Raw genomic sequence first — 21,984 nt, 5'->3', positions numbered from 1 at the left:
ATGGACCAAAACACAAAAGGAGGGGGTGTATCCATATTCATCAAGGATACCTACACCTCCAGGTTAGTGGCACAGCATGATACCTCTGAGATCATCCATATGCAACTAACATCGGGCAAATCTGCAATGCAAATTGTGGCCTGCTACAGATCACCCTCCATGACCCAGGACCACTACTCCACCTTTCTGGAGACACTAGAAAACATGAAGGTCCTACCAAACACCATAATATTGGGCGAATTCAATTACCCTACCATTCACTGGGAAAACTACTCGAGTACAAATTCCCAGGCCCAGCGCTTCCTGGAATTCATCAACTCAAACACCCTGGATCAGCTGGTAAACTCCTCTACCAGAGGTGAAAACTTATTGGACCTGGTCATCACCAACATGGGCGACAGGTCTTCCACACCAGAGGTCACCCCATTACTGGTTAGATCAGACCATAAACTAATCACTCTGGATGTCCACACCCCACCACCACCCCCAACTAAGAAAACCACAGTAAAAAACTTTTCTAAAGCAAACTTCACCTTACTTAAGACTGAGGTGGTAAGTTTCACAGCCCCCATGCTAAAGGATAACACTGCCCAAGATGCAGAAACCTTTACAAATGCACTCTATGAGCACCTACAAGGATGCATGGATCGTGCCATCCCTATCAAAACCAAGACTCACTCCTCTAAGAGAAGGAAACCAGTTTGGTGGACCCCTGCAATAAACAGGCTATACAATAGAATGAGGAAACTAGTTCAGAAAAAAAGCAAATCCCAAGAAGGAAAGACATCCTTGATCAGTATCAGTAAGAAACTGAGGTCCCTCATGAAATCATCCAAGGCTAACATCGAAAGAAAAATAGCCAAGGATTCAAAAGATAACCACAAAGCCTTCTTTAGCTATATTAAGAATCTAAGTGGCAACTCGCAGATATGCATTGAACTAGTGCAAAATAGCACAAAATATACTGAGCCTACTGATATTGCCAACATCCTGGCAGATAGATTCAGTGCAAACTTCACCCCCCTCTCACCTCCAAAAGGGTCCACAACATTACCAGAAAAGTGCATTGTCCCAAAAATCACAGGCTCACAGGTGAAAACAGCCCTTTCAAAAGCCAAAAACACAGCATCAATAGGACCAGATGGTGTCCCAGGCTGTGTCTTGCACGAACTACAGAACGAACTAACCCCCCACCTAAACATGCTGTTCAACCTCAGCCTCTCCACAGGCGACATGCCCATAGAATGGCGCACAGCAACGGTTATTCTTCTCCACAAATTAGGGGCCACAACTGACCCTGGTAACTATCACCCCATAAGCCTGACTAGCCTGGTCTGCAAGGCTATGGGGCACATCATCATGGAACTCATTAACAAAGACATTGAGAACCGCCAAACACTTGACCCAACCTAGGTCGGCTTTGTTAAGGGCAGATCATGCCTACTAAACCTGGTTGACTTCTTTGAGACAGTCAACAAGGCCATAGATGAGGGAAAGGTGGTTCACACAGCCTACCTTGACCTTGCCAAGGCTTTCAACACCATTCCCCACTCGGGTATTACAGAAATACTCACCAGCCTGAACATAAACCCCTACTTCACGAGATGGGTTGCCAACTGGCTTACAGACAGAACTCACAAGGTAAGAATAGCAGGCTCCAGGTCCGACTCTAAACCAGTCACAAGTGGTGTCCTGCAAGGCTCGGTCCTGGGACTCCTACTGTTGGCATATACTTCACAGAAGTACAGGCAAACACAGGAGGACTATGGCTAACCAAGTTCGCCGATGACTGCAAACTGGGAGCCATCATTGACTCTCTGGCTGACACGGACATTCTCCAAAAGGGCCTTACTGAGATGGACACCTGGTGACAAAGTTATGGCCTCAAGCTAAATGCCAAACAATGCATAGTCATCCCATTTGGGAAAAACAAAACACTCATAAATTACCACATAGGTGGCAGCCCCCTTAATACAGAAGAGGTAAAAAGAGATCTGGGGACCCAGGTAGATAGTAATCTCTCCTTTGACAATCATACTGCCAAAGTAGTTAGGAAATCCTTCTATGCAGCCCATCTAATTACTAAAGGGTTCGCATCTAGAAATAAAGAGGTTATAGTGCCCCTCTACTCGTCAATCATTAGACCCATCATAGAGTACTATGCCCCATTTGGGATGTACCTCACAAGACACTTCCAACAGCTGGAAAGACCACAAAAGTACCTCACCAAGAGGATTACTGGTCTCAAACATATGTCCTATGCAGCCCGACTGAAAAAACTCCGGCTGTACTCAGTGGCATATCGCTTATTCAGAGGTGATCTCTGCCTGACTTACAAAGCCATGTCCAACTCAGAATTGATGGACATGCTCCACCTAAAGAAATCCAAGTCACTGTGAGCCACGTGCTCTAGTGAGCTAAACCTCACCACAACAATAAATAGAACATGCTGGAGGGATAGATTCCTGTCACAGAGACTCCCCATGCTTTGGAACAAAATTCCAAATTACATCAGGCAGAGCCCCTCGCTAACACTCTTCAAGAGAAACCTTGACGAGTGGATGGGTAACAGAAAATACACCCCTGGGATCACTTCATTTGCTCTGCTTGACAGAGGCTGTTAGAAGCTTGAAAGTTTGAAAACAAAGCATTTGGACTGTATTTTCCATACAGGGAAGTACATTTAAAATACTGCTGTTATCTTTCCATTTAAACCAGGTTTATGTGTTATGTTTGTTCTTTATCTGAAGTTAAAGCCATTAATTTAAGGTGTTTTAAATGGCTTTGGTGCTTTTCCAGTGGTTTCTGTGTTGTACCTAGGTGTTCTGAGTAGGCTCTTATTTTATTGCATTTTTGCTATCTTCTGCATTTGTTGCCCAAACACACACCCTTTTACTGTTGTGCTTTTAAATGTGGAGGATTTTGAGCTGCCCACCCATACTGTATATCTGGAGTGGGGAAGATCCTCCTAGTCTCAGCTTCTGCATACTTGGCCCTAGAAGCTCCTTCCAGTCTTATCTCCTCTGCTCATCTTACTGGTTACTGACAGAAGAAACATGGAAGGCCCTCCACTTAGATTGTTAGTGTACTTTGAAATTGTCTTAAAGTGTGTGTGTTCCTCACTGCTTGCTTTTCTGCCTTTGAATCGCATTGTAATTACTTGCAGGCAGTTTTATTTATTTATTTATTTTATTTTTATTTTACATTTGTTAACTGGGCTAGTCTAACTGGATATATTTCCATTTTCAGTAGAGGCCCGGGGAGAAAAGCTCCACATAGAGATAAAAAAACAGTTACACAGTATGCAAAAAATGAGCAGAAATAAAATGAGGTGGGAATAGACAACTATACAGTATAACATCATAGGATTCAACATTCTCAAAATAAAAATGGAAACTTATTTCACAATATTTTAAATTTAGGTTAAAAAGAGAAAGTAAAAAAGAACAGAATATTCAAAACGAAAGGAGTGAGTAGATCAGTTAAATTTATAAATTTGTTTTAGATTTGATTATGGTGCCTTTTTGCTTGTGCTTAACTAAGAATGTCTTTACATTAAGAAGACTGGCACTGCAATTCTAGTTGAAGTTGAAAGGTAATCTGGTCTGTCCAAGCTGGAAAACACAAAGGGAGGCTTAAAGTGCAAATTACTCACTGTAGCTAGTTATTTGATTTCTTTCTGATACCGTTTTCACTTCTGTCTAACTAAAGCATGTTTTTCCATTAAGAAGACTGAGCCTGCAATTCTTCTGGCTGTAGTAAGGTAGCCGGGCCTGTCTGAATTGGGAAACAGACAGGGAGGCTTAAAGTGAGATTGTTTCATCAGCCAGAGGGCTTTTTATGGAGTTTGGTGTTAATCTGTGCATGAGAGCAACATTTGCTATGCTTTTACATCTAGAGGTTCCATGATAATCCATCTTGTGGCAGAAGGTGTTTCCTGATGTCTGTAAGTTGGGAAGCACTTCAGGGAGATCAAAGTATAGTCATTTATTGGCAAGAGGGCACAGGAGTTAGTTTTCAGCTTTTTTCTGTCGGCTATAACTAGGCATGTTTGCATGGAGCTTTTCACCACACAGTGCGGTTAGCAGTATGCTGTATACTACCAGACTTATAAAGCTAGTACTTAGGACTTTAATTTGTAATTAAAAAAGGTTTTGCATGGAGCTGAGCTTAGGGCAGCTAGTTAGTACATCAGACAGCACTAATACCAGATCATATAACTGTCTAACATCATAACCCTAGACAAAACTCAGGTGACCCCTCTAAACTAAGTACCTAAACCATAATAGCCCAACCCTAATACAGGTCATAACAACATAAATATACAGTTTCCTAATGTCTCTGTGGCCATCTTGGTAGATATTGGCATTCTGAGACAATGTAGCAGTTGTCTCATGTACTCAGGCAACCTTTTAATCCTTAAAAAAACTAACACAGTATATGAAGGATATACATATAAGACTTCCTTGGAGGCAAAAATCTCTCTCTTACAAACAATTTTGTCAAGAACGCACACACTACATCCATTATACATGCCTCTCACCACACAGATAGACCTTAGGCACTTAAAAGAAATCTTCCAAAACCTGAAAGACACTGTAAGCCATCAAACAACAACACCTATCCTCACCAATCACTAAAGCACACACCAAAAGCAACACCTAACACCACACATAAGCCTACAACAAATGATCCCCCAAGCTCAAAATCTATAAGGGAGGCAAACACTTAACCTAGTTCTCTTGTCAAATGGGATTCTATCATATGGCATGCAGCTGCTCTTCTTTCCAGGCTGGACAAGGAGAAGAACATGGTTAGTTGCCTATCTAGAGCTAGGATCTGCAATATCATGCATGCAAGTCACTGCATCAAAGGTATATAGGTGCGAATATGGTTCTATCATAGTCCATCTGGGTGTAAATCACCTGAGGCATACTTCACTGGACTATATGAAAAAGAGACACTATGGATCTCTCTAAATATGTGCCACAGAGAGGTACGTCTTGCATTGAGCAACATTCTACCTTCACAAAAGATGATGCCACAGTATGAACAGAAACTGATTGATTTTAATAATTGGCTCAGTTTCTGGTGTCATTCCAGGGGGATCCAATATCTATCAGCATAGGAGGTTGTGGTTAACAGACCACATTGTATTCTGAAGGATGCTCTGCCCTGTTCCTCCACCCTAGGTTTTTAGATATTGGCTAAAAAAATATTCACTCCCCTAGACCCATGTTTAGGCAAAATCAAAATGACAAAACTACTGAAGAAACACCAAAAAACCCTAAACCAACCTTAAGATGTTACCACTCAATGTTGGAAGCCTTAACGAGAAACTGCACACCCTACAACCTCTCCTCACTCTGGATAATGCAGCCATCTGTGCTGTTACCAAGACTTGATTTAAACCCACAGAATATAATGCGTCAGTGGAAGGCCACAGTGCCTTCTATACATTTAGACCAACACCAGTACAGACACAGCTAAAGATGGAGGTGTCTCAATCTATATTAGCAGCAAATACAACTCATGGTTGGCTAAACAGATGATGTCTTCTCATCCACATTCAAGTTTCCATAGACAAGGTTCCTTACTTTGTCCACTCACTATGTCACCTTCCATGACCCACCAAGCTCACAACTCTTACCTAGACCTACTGCAGGTAATTTCCATCCAACCAAATACCTTATTCATGGGACAATTTTAACTACCCCTCTGTAGACTGGGAAATGTACACTGCCTCTAACTCAAAGACACAATGCTTCCGCACAAACACACTGGACCAGATAGTGTGCACTCTAACCAAAGGATCAAACTTATCAGACCTAGTACTAACCAACATGGAAGAGTGTTGCCCTCTCCATCCCTTCCCCTCTATGTTTCATGTCCTTATTGGTGAGGTAGGCCCAGAAAGCTGTTTCACTCAAAATAAAAATCAATCTGGAAAACCCAACTAAAGTCATCACAGTTAGGAACTACTCTAAAGCAAACTGCATACTATTAAGCAGCAGTCTGTAAAAATTCATGGATTGCCCAAACCCCAAGAACATAGCTATCTAGCTATGTGGAATTATTCACAAAAACCCAGTAGAAAAATGTACATGGCTGCATTGTGGCTGCCGTACCTACCAGAAAAAAGCACAGATCAAAGACAAAAGCAAACATAAGTGGTGGAATCCTTAATTCAACAGGGTATATAACAAAAGAAAAAAAGTAATGGTTAATATCAAAAGGAGCAGCTATCATAGAGACAAGAGCTCTCTGATTTAAACAAACAAGAAAATAAGAGGTCAGGTCAAGTCCAACAAGGCCAGCTATGAGGTCAGGATAGTCTCCCATGGTAAGGACAATCACAAAGACATCACCAGCTATGTCAGGAACATTAAAGTTAACATTCAGCAGTGTGTAGAACTGATGTTAAGTGACACAACTTTCACAAGCCAGATGACATACAGAATCTACTGGCTGATATATTTAGCTCGAACTTCAACCCTCCATTATCCCATGGGAAATTACTTCTAGTATATCCTACCCTATAACTATCAATATGGAGTAGGTCCTGGTGATTTATTACGAATTGTGTGGGCTTTGCGCGAAGCCTACATGATTACAGTTCTTTAACATGATGAGTAGTAGCACGCATTGAGTATGCATGCTGCTTATCATGCTTAAGTGTTTAAGAGCCTCATTTTGTTGCCAACAGCAGTGTTCAAAACCATGAAATGGTGCCGGGAAGCATGAGAACACATGTTAAACAAAAGTGCTTGCCTATGTGCAAACCTGTTATGTGAGCATGCATGGACAGCTTATATGAAGTAAGGCTAAGTCGATTGTAGGAATCTAGATGCAGAGGGCATTAAATGAGGAGAATGCACACAGAATACAATGTTAAATGGGGAGACTGCACACAGAATACAATGTTAAATGGGGAGACTGCACACAGCATGCAATGTTAAATGGGGAGACAGCACACAGCATACAATGCTAAATGGGGAGACTGCACACAGAATACAATGTTAAATGGGGAGACAGCACACAGAATACAATGTTAAATGGGGAGACTGCCCACAGCATACAATGTTAAAAGGGGAGACTGCACACAGTATACAATGTTAAATGGGGAGACTGCAAACAGCATACAATGTTAAATGGGGAGACTGCACACAGCATACAATGTTAAATGGGGAGACTGCACACAGAATGCAATGTTAAATGGGGAGACTGCACACAGAATACAATGTTAAATGGGGAGACTGCACACATAATACAATGTTAAATGGGGAGACTGCACACAGCATACAATGTTAAATGGGGAGACTGCACACAGAATGCAATGTTAAATGGGGAGACTGCACACAGAATACAATGTTAAATGGGGAGACTGCACACAGAATACAATGTTAAATGGGGAGACTGCACACAGCATACAATGTTAAATGGGGAGACTGCACACAGAATACAATGTTAAATGGGGAGACTGCACACAGCATACAATGTTAAATGGGGAGACTGCACACAGAATACAATGTTAAATGGGGAGACTGCACACAGAATACAATGTTAAATGGGGAGACTGCACACAGAATACAATGTTAAATGGGGAGACTGCACACAGAATACAATGTTAAATGAGGAGACTGCAAACAGAATACAATGTTAAATGGGGAGACTGCACACAGAATACAATATTAAATGGGGAGACTGCACACAGAATACAATGTTAAATGGGGAGACTACACACAGCATACAATGTTAAATGGGGAGACTGCACACAGAATACAATGTTAAATGGGGAGACTGCACACAGAATACAATGTTAAATGGGGAGACTGCACACAGCATACAATGTTAAAAGGGGAGACTGCACATAGAATACAATGGTAAATGGGGAAACTGTACACAGCATACAATGTTAAAAGGGGAGACTGCACACAGAATACAATGTTAAATGGGGAGACTGCACACAGAATGCAATGTTAAATGGGGAGACTGCACACAGAATACAATGTTAAATGGGGAGACTGCACACAGCATACAATGTTAAAAGGGGAGACTGCACACAGAATGCAATGTTAAATGGCGAGCCTACACACAGAATACAATGTTAAATGGGGAGACTGCACACAGCATACAATGTTAAATGGGGAGACTGCACACAGAATGCAATGTTAAATGGGGAGACTGCACACAGAATACAATGTTAAATGGGGAGACTGCACACAGAATACAATGTTAAATGGGGAGATGACACATAGCATGCAATGTTAAATGGGGAGACTGCACACAGAATGCAATGTTAAAAGGGGAGACTGCACACAGAATGCATGTTAAATGTGTAGACTGCACACAGAATACAATGTTAAACGGGGAGACTGCACACAGCATACAATGTTAAATGGGGAGACTGCACACAGAATGCAATGTTAAATGGGGAGACTGCACACATAATACAATGTTAAATGGGGAGACTGCACACAGAATACAATGTTAAATGGGGAGACTGCACACAGAATACAATGTTAAATGGGGAGACTGCACACAGCATACAATGTTAAATGGGGAGACTGCACACAGAATAGAATGTTAAATGGGGAGACTGCACACATAATACATTGTTAAATGGTGAGAATGTACACAGAATACAATGTTAAATGGGGAGAATGCACACAGAATACAATGTTAAATGGGGAGACTGCACACAGAATACAATGTTAAATGGGGAGACTGCACAGAGAATACAGTGTTAAATCAGGAGACTGCACACAGCATACAATGTTAAATGGGGAGAATGCACACAGAATACAATGTTAAATGAGGAGACTGCACACATAATACTATGTTAAATGGGAAGACTGCACACAGAATACAATGTTAAATGGGGAGTCTGCACACAGAATACAATGTTAAATTGGGAGAATGTACACAGAATTCCATGTTAAATGGGGAGAATGCAAACAGAATACAATGTTAAATGGGGAGACTGCACACATAATACTATGTTAAATAGGAAGACTGCACACAGAATATAATGTTAAATGGGGAGACTGCACACAGCATACAATGTTAAATGGGGAGACTGCACACAGAACACAATGTTAAATGGGGAGAACGTACAAAGAGTACAATGTTAAATGGGGAGACTGCACGCGGCATACAATGTTAAATGGGGTGACTGCACACAGCATACAATGTTAAATGGGGAGACTGCACACAGAATACAATGTTAAATGGGGAGACTGCACACAGAATACAATGTTGAATGGGGAGAATGTACACAGAATTCCATGTTAAATGGGGAGAATGCAAACAGAATACAATGTTAAATGGGGAGACTGCACACATAATACTATGTTAAATAGGAAGACTGCACACAGAATATAATGTTAAATGGGGAGACTGCACACAGCATACAATGTTAAATGGGGAGACTGCACACAGAACACAATGTTAAATGGGGAGAACGTACAAAGAGTACAATGTTAAATGGGGAGACTGCACGCAGCATACAATGTTAAATGGGGTGACTGCACACAGCATACATTGTTAAATGGGGAGACTGCACACAGAATACAATGTTAAATGGGGAGACTGCACACAGAATACAATGTTAATTGGGGAGACTGCACACAGAATACAATGTTAAATGGGGAGACTGCACACAGAATACAATGTTAAATGGGGAGAATGTACACAGAATACAATGTTAAATGGGGAGAATGCAAACAGAATACAATGTTAAATGGGGAGACTGTACAAAGAATACAATGTTAAATGGGGAGACTGCACACAGCATGCAATGTTAAAAGGGGAGACTGCACACAGAATACAATGTTAAATGGGGAGACTGCACACAGCATGCAATGTTAAAAGGGGAGACTGCACACAGAATACAATGTTAAATGGGGAGACTGCACACAGCATACAATGTTAAATGGGGAGACTGCACAGAGAATACAATGTTAAATGGGGAGACTGCACAGAGAATGTAATGTTAAATGAGGAGACTGCAAACAGAATACAATGTTAAATGGGGAGACTACACACAGAATACAATGTTAAATGGGGAGACTGCACACAGAATACAATGTTAAATGGGGAGACTGCACACAGAATACAATGTTAAATGGGAGACTGCACACAGAATACAATGTTAAATGGGAGACTGCACACAGCATACAATGTTAAATGGTGAGACTGCACACAGAATACAATGTTAAATGGGGAGACTGCACACAGAATACAATGTTAAATGGGGAGACTGCACACAGAATATAATGTTAAATGGGGAGACTGCACACAGCATACAATGTTAAAAGGGGGGACTGCACACAGAATACAATGTCAAATGTGGAGACTGCACACAGCATACAATGTTAAATGGGGAGACTGCACACAGAATACAATTTTAAATGGGGAGACTGCACACAGCATAAAATGTTAAATGGGGAGACTGCACACAGAATACAATGTTAAATGGGGAGAATGTAAACAGAATACAATGTTAAATGGTGAGAACGCAAACCGAATACAATGTTAAATGGGGAGACTGCACAAATAATACAATGTTAAATAGGGAGACTGCACACAGAATACAATGTTAAATGGGGAGACTGCACACAGAATACAATGTTAAATGGGGAGACTGCACACAGAATACAATGTTAAATGGGGAGACTGCACATAGAATACAATGTTAAATAGGGAGACTGCACACAGAATACAATGTTAAATGGGGAGACTGCACACAGAATACAATGTTAAATGGGAGACTGCACACAGAATACAATGTTAAATGGGAGACTGCACACAGAATACAATGTTAAATGGGAGACTGCACACAGAATACAATGTTAAATGGGAGACTGCACACAGAATACAATGTTAAATGGGAGACTGCACACAGAATACAATGTTAAATGGGAGACTGCACAGAATACAATGTTAAATGGAGACTGCACACAGAATACAATGTTAAATGGGAGACTGCACACAGAATACAATGTTAAATGGGAGACTGCACACAGAATACAATGTTAAATGGGAGACTGCACACAGAATACAATGTTAAATGGGAGACTGCACACAGAATACAATGTTAAATGGGAGACTGCACACAGAATAGAATGTTAAATGGGGAGACTGCACACAGAATACAATGTTAAATGGGGAGACTGCACACAGAATACAATGTTAAATGGGGAGACTGCACACAGAATACAATGTTAAATGGGAGACTGCACACAGAATACAATGTTAAATGGGAGACTGCACACAGAATACAATGTTAAATGGGAGACTGCACACAGAATACAATGTTAAATGGGAGACTGCACACAGAATACAATGTTAAATGGGAGACTGCACACAGAATACAATGTTAAATGGGAGACTGCACACAGAATACAATGTTAAATGGGGAGACTGCACACAGAATACAATGTTAAATGGGAGACTGCACACAGAATACAATGTTAAATGGGAGACTGCACACAGAATACAATGTTAAATGGGAGACTGCACACAGAATACAATGTTAAATGGGGAGACTGCACACAGAATACAATGTTAAATGGGAGACTGCACACAGAATACAATGTTAAATGGGAGACTGCACACAGAATACAATGTTAAATGGGAGACTGCACACAGAATACAATGTTAAATGGGGAGACTGCACACAGAATACAATGTTAAATGGGGAGACTGCACACAGAATACAATGTTAAATGGGAGACTGCACACAGAATACAATGTTAAATGGGAGACTGCACACAGAATACAATGTTAAATGGGAGACTGCACACAGAATACAATGTTAAATGGGGTGACTGCACACAGAATACAATGTTAAATGGGAGACTGCACACAGAATACAATGTTAAATGGGAGACTGCACACAGAATACAATGTTAAATGGGAGACTGCACACAGAATACAATGTTAAATGGGAGACTGCACACAGAATACAATGTTAAATGGGGAGACTGCACACAGCATACATTGTTAAATGGGGAGACTGCACACAGAATACAATGTTAAATGGGAGACTGCACACAGAATACAATGTTAAATGGGAGACTGCACACAGAATACAATGTTAAATGGGGAGACTGCACACAGAATACAATGTTAAATGGGAGACTGCACACAGAATACAATGTTAAATGGGAGACTGCACACAGAATACAATGTTAAATGGGAGACTGCACACAGAATACAATGTTAAATGGGGAGACTGCACACAGAATACAATGTTAAAAGCGGAGACTGCACACAGAATACAATGTTAAATGGGAGACTGCACACAGAATACAATGTTAAATGGGAGACTGCACACAGAATACAATGTTAAATGGGGAGACTGCACACAACATACAATGTTACATGAGGAGACTGCACACAGAATGCAATGTTAAATGGGGAGACTGCACACAGAATACAATGTTAAATGGGGAGACTGCACACAGAATACAGTGTTAAATGGGAGAATGCACACAGAATACAATGTTAAATGGGAGACTGCACACAGAATACAATGTTAAATGGGAGACTGCACACAGAATACAATGTTAAATGGGAGACTGCACACAGAATACAATGTTAAATGGGGAGAATGCACACAGAATACAATGTTAAATGGGGAGACTGCACACAGAATACAATGTTAAATGGGAGACTGCACACAGAATACAATGTTAAATGGGAGACTGCACACAGAATACAATGTTAAATGGGGAGACTGCACACAGAATACAATGTTAAATGGGAGACTGCACACAGAATACAATGTTAAATGGGGAGACTGCACACAGAATACAATGTTAAATGGGAGACTGCACACATAATACAATGTTAAATGGGGAGACTGCACACAGAATACAATGTTAAATGGGAGACTGCACACAGAATACAATGTTAAATGGGAGACTGCACACAGAATACAATGTTAAATGGGAGACTGCACACAGAATACAATGTTAAATGGGAGACTGCACACAGAATACAATGTTAAATGGGGAGACTGCACACAGAATACAATGTTAAATGGGAGACTGCACACAGAATACAATGTTAAATGGGGAGACTGCACACAGAATACAATGTTAAATGGGAGACTGCACACAGAATACAATGTTAAATGGGAGACTGCACACAGAATACAATGTTAAATGGGAGACTGCACACAGAATACAATGTTAAATGGGAGACTGCACACAGAATACAATGTTAAATGGGAGACTGCACACAGAATACAATGTTAAATGGGAGACTGCACACAGAATACAATGTTAAATGGGAGACTGCACACAGAATACAATGTTAAATGGGAGACTGCACACAGAATACAATGTTAAATGGGAGACTGCACACAGAATACAATGTTAAATGGGGAGACTGCACACAGAATACAATGTTAAATGGGGAGACTGCACACAGAATACAATGTTAAATGGGGAGACTGCACACAGAATACAATGTTAAATGGGAAGACTGCCCACAGAATACAATGTTAAATGGAGAAACTGTACACAGCATACATTGTTAAATGGGGAGACTGCAGACAGAATACAATGTTAAATGGGGAGACTGCACACAGAATACAATGTTAAATGGGGAGACTGCACACAGAATACAATGTTAAATGGGGAGACTGCACACAGAATACAATGTTAAATGGGGAGACTGCACACAGAATACAATGTTAAATGGGAGACTGCACACAGAATACAATGTTAAATGGGAGACTGCACACAGAATACAATGTTAAATGGGAGACTGCACACAGAATACAATGTTAAATGGGAGACTGCACACAGAATACAATGTTAAATGGGAGACTGCACACAGAATACAATGTTAAATGGGGAGACTGCACACAGAATACAATGTTAAATGGGGAGACTGCACACAGCATACAATGTTAAATGGGGAGACTGCACACAGAATAGAATGTTAAATGGGGAGACTGCACACATAATACATTGTTAAATGGTGAGAATGTACACAGAATACAATGTTAAATGGGGAGAATGCACACAGAATACAATGTTAAATGGGGAGACTGCACACAGAATACAATGTTAAATGGGGAGACTGCACAGAGAATACAGTGTTAAATCAGGAGACTGCACACAGCATACAATGTTAAATGGGGAGAATGCACACAGAATACAATGTTAAATGGGGAGACTGCACACAGAATACAATGTTAAATGGGGAGACTGCACACAGAATACAATGTTGAATGGGGAGAATGTACACAGAATTCCATGTTAAATGGGGAGAATGCAAACAGAATACAATGTTAAATGGGGAGACTGCACACATAATACTATGTTAAATAGGAAGACTGCACACAGAATATAATGTTAAATGGGGAGACTGCACACAGCATACAATGTTAAATGGGGAGACTGCACACAGAACACAATGTTAAATGGGGAGAACGTACAAAGAGTACAGTGTTAAATGGGGAGACTGCACGCAGCATACAATGTTAAATGGGGTGACTGCACACAGCATACATTGTTAAATGGGGAGACTGCACACAGAATACAATGTTAAATGGGGAGACTGCACACAGAATACAATGTTAATTGGGGAGACTGCACACAGAATACAATGTTAAATGGGGAGACTGCACAAAGAATACAATGTTAAATGGGGAAAATGTACACAGAATACAATGTTAAATGGGGAGAATGCAAACAGAATACAATGTTAAATGGGGAGACTGTACAAAGAATACAATGTTAAATGGGGAGACTGCACACAGCATGCAATGTTAAAAGGGGAGACTGCACACAGAATACAATGTTAAATAGGGAGACTGCACACAGCATACAATGTTAAATGGGGAGACTGAATACAGAATACAATGTTAACTGGGGAGACTGCACAGAGCATACAATGTTAAATGGGGAGACTGCACAGAGAATACAATGTTAAATGGGGAGACTGCACAGAGAATGTAATGTTAAATGAGGAGACTGCAAACAGAATACAATGTTAAATGGGGAGACTACACACAGAATACAATGTTAAATGGGGAGACTGCACACAGAATACAATGTTAAATGGGGGGACTGCACACAGAATACAATGTTAAATGGGGAGACTGCACACAGAATACAATGTTAAATGGGGAGACTGCACACAGCATACAATGTTAAATGGTGAGACTGCACACAGAATACAATGTTAAATGGGGAGACTGCACACAGAATACAATGTTAAATGGGGAGACTGCACACAGAATATAATGTTAAATGGGGAGACTGCACACAGCATACAATGTTAAAAGGGGGGACTGCACACAGAATACAATGTCAAATGTGGAGACTGCACACAGCATACAATGTTAAATGGGGAGACTGCACACAGAATACAATTTTAAATGGGGAGACTGCACACAGCATAAAATGTTAAATGGGGAGACTGCACACAGAATACAATGTTAAATGGGGAGAACGCAAACAGAATACAATGTTAAATGGGGAGACTGCACAAATAATACAATGTTAAATAGGGAGACTGCACACAGAATACAATGTTAAATGGGGAGACTGCACACAGAATACAATGTTAAATGGGGAGACTGCACACAGAATAGAATGTTAAATGGGGAGACTGCACACAGAATACAATGTTAAATGGGGAGACTCACATAGAATACAATGTTAAATGGGAAGACTGCACACAGAATACAATGTTAAATGGGAAGACTGCCCACAGAATACAAAGTTAAATGGGGAGACTGCACACAGAAAACAATGTTAAATGGGGAGACTGCACACAGAATACAATGTTAAATGGGGAGACTGTACACAGAATAGAATGTTAAATGGAGAAACTGTACACAGCATACATTGTTAAATGGGGAGACTGCACACAGAATAGAATGTTAAATGGGGTGACTGCACACAGAATACATTGTTAAATGGGGAGAATGTACACAGAATACAATGTTAAATGGAGAGAATGCACACAGAATACAATGTTAAATGGGGAGACTGCACACAGAATACAATGTTAAATTGGGAGACTGCACACAGAATGCAATGTTAAATGAGGAGACTGCACACAGCATACAATGTTAAAAGGGGAGACTGCACACAGAATACAATATTAAATGGGAGACTGCACACAGAATACAATGTTAAATGGGAAGACTGCACACACCATACAATGTTAAATGGGGAGACTGCACACAGAATACAATGTTAAATGGGGAGACTGCACACAGAATACAATGTTAAATGGGGAGACTGCACACAGCATACAATGTTAAATGGGGAGACTGCACACAGAATGCAATGTTAAATGGGGAGACTGCACACAGAATACAATGTTAAATGGGGAGACTGCACACAGAATACAATGTTAAATGGGGAGACTGCACACAGCATACAATGTTAAATGGGGAGACTGCACACAGAATACAATGTTAAATGGGGAGACTGCACACAGCATACAATGTTAAATGGGGAGACTGCACACAGAATACAATGTTAAATGGGGAGACTACACACAGAATACAATGTTAAATGAGGAGACTGCAAACAGAATACAATGTTAAATGGGGAGACTACACACAGCATACAATGTTAAATGGGGAGACTGCACACAGAATACAATGTTAAATGGGGAGACTGCACACAGAATACAATGTTAAATGGGGAGACTGCACACAGCATACAATGTTAAATGGGGAGACTGCACACAGCATACAATGTTAAAAGGGGAGACTGCACACAGAATGCAAAGTTAAATGGCGAGCCTACACACAGAATACAATTTTAAATGGGGAGACTGCACACAGCATACAATGTTAAAAGTGGAGACTGCACACAGAATGCAATGTTAAATGGGGAGACTGCACACAGAATACAATGTTAAATGGGTAGACTGCTCACAGAATACAATGTTAAATGGGGAGACTGCTCACAGCATGCAATGTTAAATGGGGAGACTGCACACAGAATGCAATGTTAAAAGGGGAGACTGCACACAGAATGCATGTTAAATGTGTCGACTGCACACAGAATACAATGTTAAACGGGGAGACTGCACACAGCATACAATGTTAAATGGGGAGACTGCACACAGAATGCAATGTTAAATGGGGAGATTGCACACAGAATACAATGTTAAATGGGGAGACTGATCACAGAATACAATGTTAAATGGGGAGACTGCACATAGAATACAATGTTAAATGGGGAGACTGCACACAGCATACAATGTTAAATGGGGAGACTGCACACAGAATAGAATGTTAAATGGGGAGACTGCACACAGAATACATTGTTAAATGGTGAGAATGTACACAGAATACAATGTTAAATGGGGAGAATGCACACAGAATACAATGTTAAATGGAGAGACTGCACACAGAATACAATGTTAAATGGGGAGACTGCACAGAGAATACAGTGTTAAATCAGGAGACTGCACACAGCATACAATGTTAAATGGGGAGAATGCACACAGAATACAATGTTAAATGAGGAGACTGCACACAGAATACAATGTTAAATGGGGAGACTGCACACAGAATCCAATGTTAAATTGGGAGAATGTACACAGAATTCCATGTTAAATGGGGAGAATGAAAACAGACTACAATGTTAAATGGGGAGACTGCACACATAATACTATGTTAAATGGGAAGACTGCACACAGAATACAATGTTAAATGGGGAGACTGCACACAGCATACAATGTTAAATGGGGAGACTGCACACAGAACACAATGTTAAATGGGGAGAATGTACAAAGAGTACAATGTTAAATGGGGAGACTGCACGCGGCATACAATGTTAAATGGGGTGACTGCACACAGCATACAATGTTAAATGGGGAGACTGCACACAGAATACAATGTTAAATGGGGAGACTGCACACAAAATACAATTTTAAATGGGGAGAATGTACACAGAATTCTATGTTAAATGGGGAGAATGCAAACAGAATACAATGTTAAATGGGGAGACTGCACACATAATACTATGTTAAATAGGAAGACTGCACACAGAATATAATGTTAAATGGGGAGACTGCATACAGCATGCAATGTTAAATGGGGAGACTGCACACAGAACACAATGTTAAATGGGGAGAACGTACAAAGAGTACAATGTTAAATGGGGAGACTGCACGCAGCATACAATGTTAAATGGGGTGACTGCACACAGCATACATTGTTAAATGGGGAGACTGCACACAGAATACAATGTTAAATGGGGAGACTGCACACATAATACAATGTTAATTGGGGAGACTGCACACAGAATACAATGTTAAATGTGGAGACTGCACACAGAATACAATGTTAAATGGGGAAAATGTACACAGAATACAAGGTTAAATGGGGAGAATGCAAACAGAATACAATGTTAAATGGGGAGACTGTACAAAGAATACAATGTTAAATGGGGAGACTGCACACATCATGCAATGTTAAAAGGGGAGACTGCACACAGAATACAATGTTAAATGGGGAGACTGCACACAGCATACAATGTTAAATGGGGAGACTGAATACAGAATACAATGTTAACTGGGGAGACTGCACACAGCATACAATGTTAAATGGGGAGACTGCACACAGAATGCAATGTTAAATGGGGAGACTGCACAGAGAATGTAATGTTAAATGAGGAGACTGCAAACAGAATACAATGTTAAATGGGGAGACTACACACAGAATACAATGTTAAATGGGGAGACTGCACACAGAATACAATGTTAAATGGGGAGACTGCACACAGAATACAATGGTAAATGGGGAGACTGCACACAGAATACAATGTTAAATGGGGAGACTGCACACAGAATACAATGTTAAATGGTGAGACTGCACACAGAATACAATGTTAAATGGGGAGACTGCACACAGAATACAATGTTAAATGGGGAGACTGCACACAGAATATAATGTTAAATGGGGAGACTGCACACAGCATACAATGTTAAAAGGGGGGACTGCACACAGAATACAATGTCAAATGGGGAGACTGCACACAGCATACAATGTTAAAAGGGGTGACTGCACACAGAATACAATTTTAAATGGGGAGACTGCACACAGCATAAAATGTTAAATGGGGAGACTGCACACAGAATACAATGTTAAATGGGGAAAGTGCAAACAGAATACAATGTTAAATGGGGAGACTGCACACATAATACAATGTTAAATAGGGAGACTGCACACAGAATACAATGTTAAATGGGGAGACTGCACACAGAATACAATGTTAAATGGGGAGACTGCACACAGAATAGAATGTTAAATGGGGAGACTGCACACAGAATACAATGTTAAATGGGGAGACTCACATAGAATACAATGTTAAATGGGGAGACTGCACACAGAATACAATGTTAAATGGGAAGACTGCCCACAGAATACAATGTTTAATGGGGAGACTGCAGACAGAATACAACATTAAATGGGGAGGCTGCACACAGAATACAATGTTAAATGGGGAGACTGTACACAGAATAGAATGTTAAATGGGGTGACTGCACACAGAATACATTGTTAAATGGGGAGAATGTACACAGAATACAATGTTAAATGGAGAGAATGCACACAGAATACAATGTTAAATGGGGAGACTGCACACAGAATACAATGTTAAATTGGGAGACTGCACACAGAATATAATGTTAAATGAGGAGACTGCACACAGCATACAATGTTAAAAGGGGAGACTGCACACAGAATACAATATTAAATGGGGAGACTGCACACAGAATACAATGTTAAATGGGAAGACTGCACACATCATACAATGTTAAATGGGGAGAGTGCACACAGAATACAATGTTAAATGGGGAGACTGCACACAGAATACAATGTTAAATGGGGAGACTGCACACAGAATACAATGTTAAATGGGGAGACTGCACACAGCATACAATGTTAAATGGGGAGACTGCACACAGAATACAATGTTAAATGGGGAGACTGCAAACAGAATACAATGTTAAATGGGGAGACTGCACACAGCATGCAATGTTAAAAGCGGAGACTGCACACAGAATACAATGGTAAATGGGGAAACTGCACACAGCATACAATGTTAAAAGGGGAGACTACACACAGAATACAATGTTAAATGGGGAGAATGCACACAGCATACAATGTTAAATGGGGAGACTGCACACAGAATACAATGTTAAATGGGGAAAATGTACACAGAATTCAATGTTAAATGGGGAGAATGCAAACAGAATACAATGTTAAATGGGGAGACTGCACACATAATACTATGTTAAATGGGGAGACTGCACACAGAATACAATGTTAAATGGGGAGAATGCAAACAGAATACAATGTTAAATGGGGAGACTGCACACAGAATACAATGTTAAATGGGGAGACTGCACACAGAATACAATGTAAAATGGGGAGAATGCACACTTCTATGTTAAATAGGGAGACTGCACACAGCATACAATGTTAAAAGGGGAGACTGCAAACAGAATACAATGTTAAATGGGGAGACTGCACACAGCATGCAATTTTAAAAGGGGAGACTGCACACAAAATGCAATGTTAAATGGGGAGACTGCACACAGAATGCAATGTTAAATTGGGAGACTGCACACAGCATACAATGTTAAATGGGGAGACTGCACACAGCATACAATGTTAAAAGGGGAGACTGCACACAGAATGCAATGTTAAATGGGGAGACTGCACACAGATTACAATGTTAAATGGGGAAACTGCACACAGCATACAATGTTAAATGGGGAGACTGCACACAGAATACAATGTTAAATGGGGAGACTGCACACAGAATACGTTAAATGGGGAGACTGCACACAGAATACAATGTTAAATGGGGAGACTGCACATAGAATACAATGTTAAATGGGGAGACTGCACACAGAATACAATGTTAAATGGGGAGACTGCACACAGAATACATTGTTAAATGGGGAGAATGTACACAGAATACAATGTTAAATGGGGAGAATGCACACAGAATACAATGTTAAATGGGGAGACTGCACAGAGAATACAATGTTAAATGGGGAGACTGCACACAGAATACAGTGTTAAATCAGGAGACTGCACACAGCATACAATGTTAAATGGGGAGAATGCACACAGAATACAATGTTAAATAAGGAGACTACACACAGAATACAATGTTAAATGGGGAGACTGCACACAGAATACAATGTTAAATGGGGAGACTGCACACATAATACTATGTTAAATGGGAAGACTGCAAACAGAATACAATGTTAAATGGGGAGACTGCACACAGCATACAATGATACATGGGGAGAATGCACACAGAATACAATGTTAAATGGGGAGAATGTACACAGAATACAATGTTAAATGGGGAGAATGCACACAGAATACAATGTTAAATGGAGAGACTGCACAAAGAATGCAATGTTAAATGGGGAGACTGAACACAGCATAAAATGTTAAAAGGGGAGACTGCACACAGAATACAATGTTAAATGGGGAGACTGCACACAGCATACAATGTTAAATGGGGAGACTCCACACAGAATACAATGTTAAATGGGGAGACCGCACACAGCATACAATGTTAAATGGGGAGACTGCACACAGAATACAATGTTAACTGGGGAGACTGCACACAGAATATAAAGTTAAATGAGGAGACTGCAAACAGAGTATAATGTTAAATGGGGAGACTGCACACAGAATACAATGTTAAATGGGGAGACTGCACACAGAATACAATGTTAAATGGGGAGACTGCACACAGAATACAATGTTAAATGGGGAGACTGCACACAGCATACAATGTTAAATGGTAAGACTGCTCACAGAATACAATGTTAAATGGGGGGACTGCACACAGAATATAATGTTAAATGGGGAGACTGCACACAGAATATAATGTTAAAAGGGTAGACTGCACACAGCATACAATATTAAAAGGGGAGACTGCACACAGAATACAATGTCAAATG

Source organism: Protopterus annectens, chromosome 4.part1 (assembly GCF_019279795.1).
Source record: "Protopterus annectens isolate FY-2018-M chromosome 4.part1, PAN1.0, whole genome shotgun sequence".
Classification (NCBI taxonomy): Eukaryota; Metazoa; Chordata; order Ceratodontiformes; family Protopteridae; genus Protopterus; species Protopterus annectens.
Note: the sequence above shows the minus strand (reverse complement) of the source record.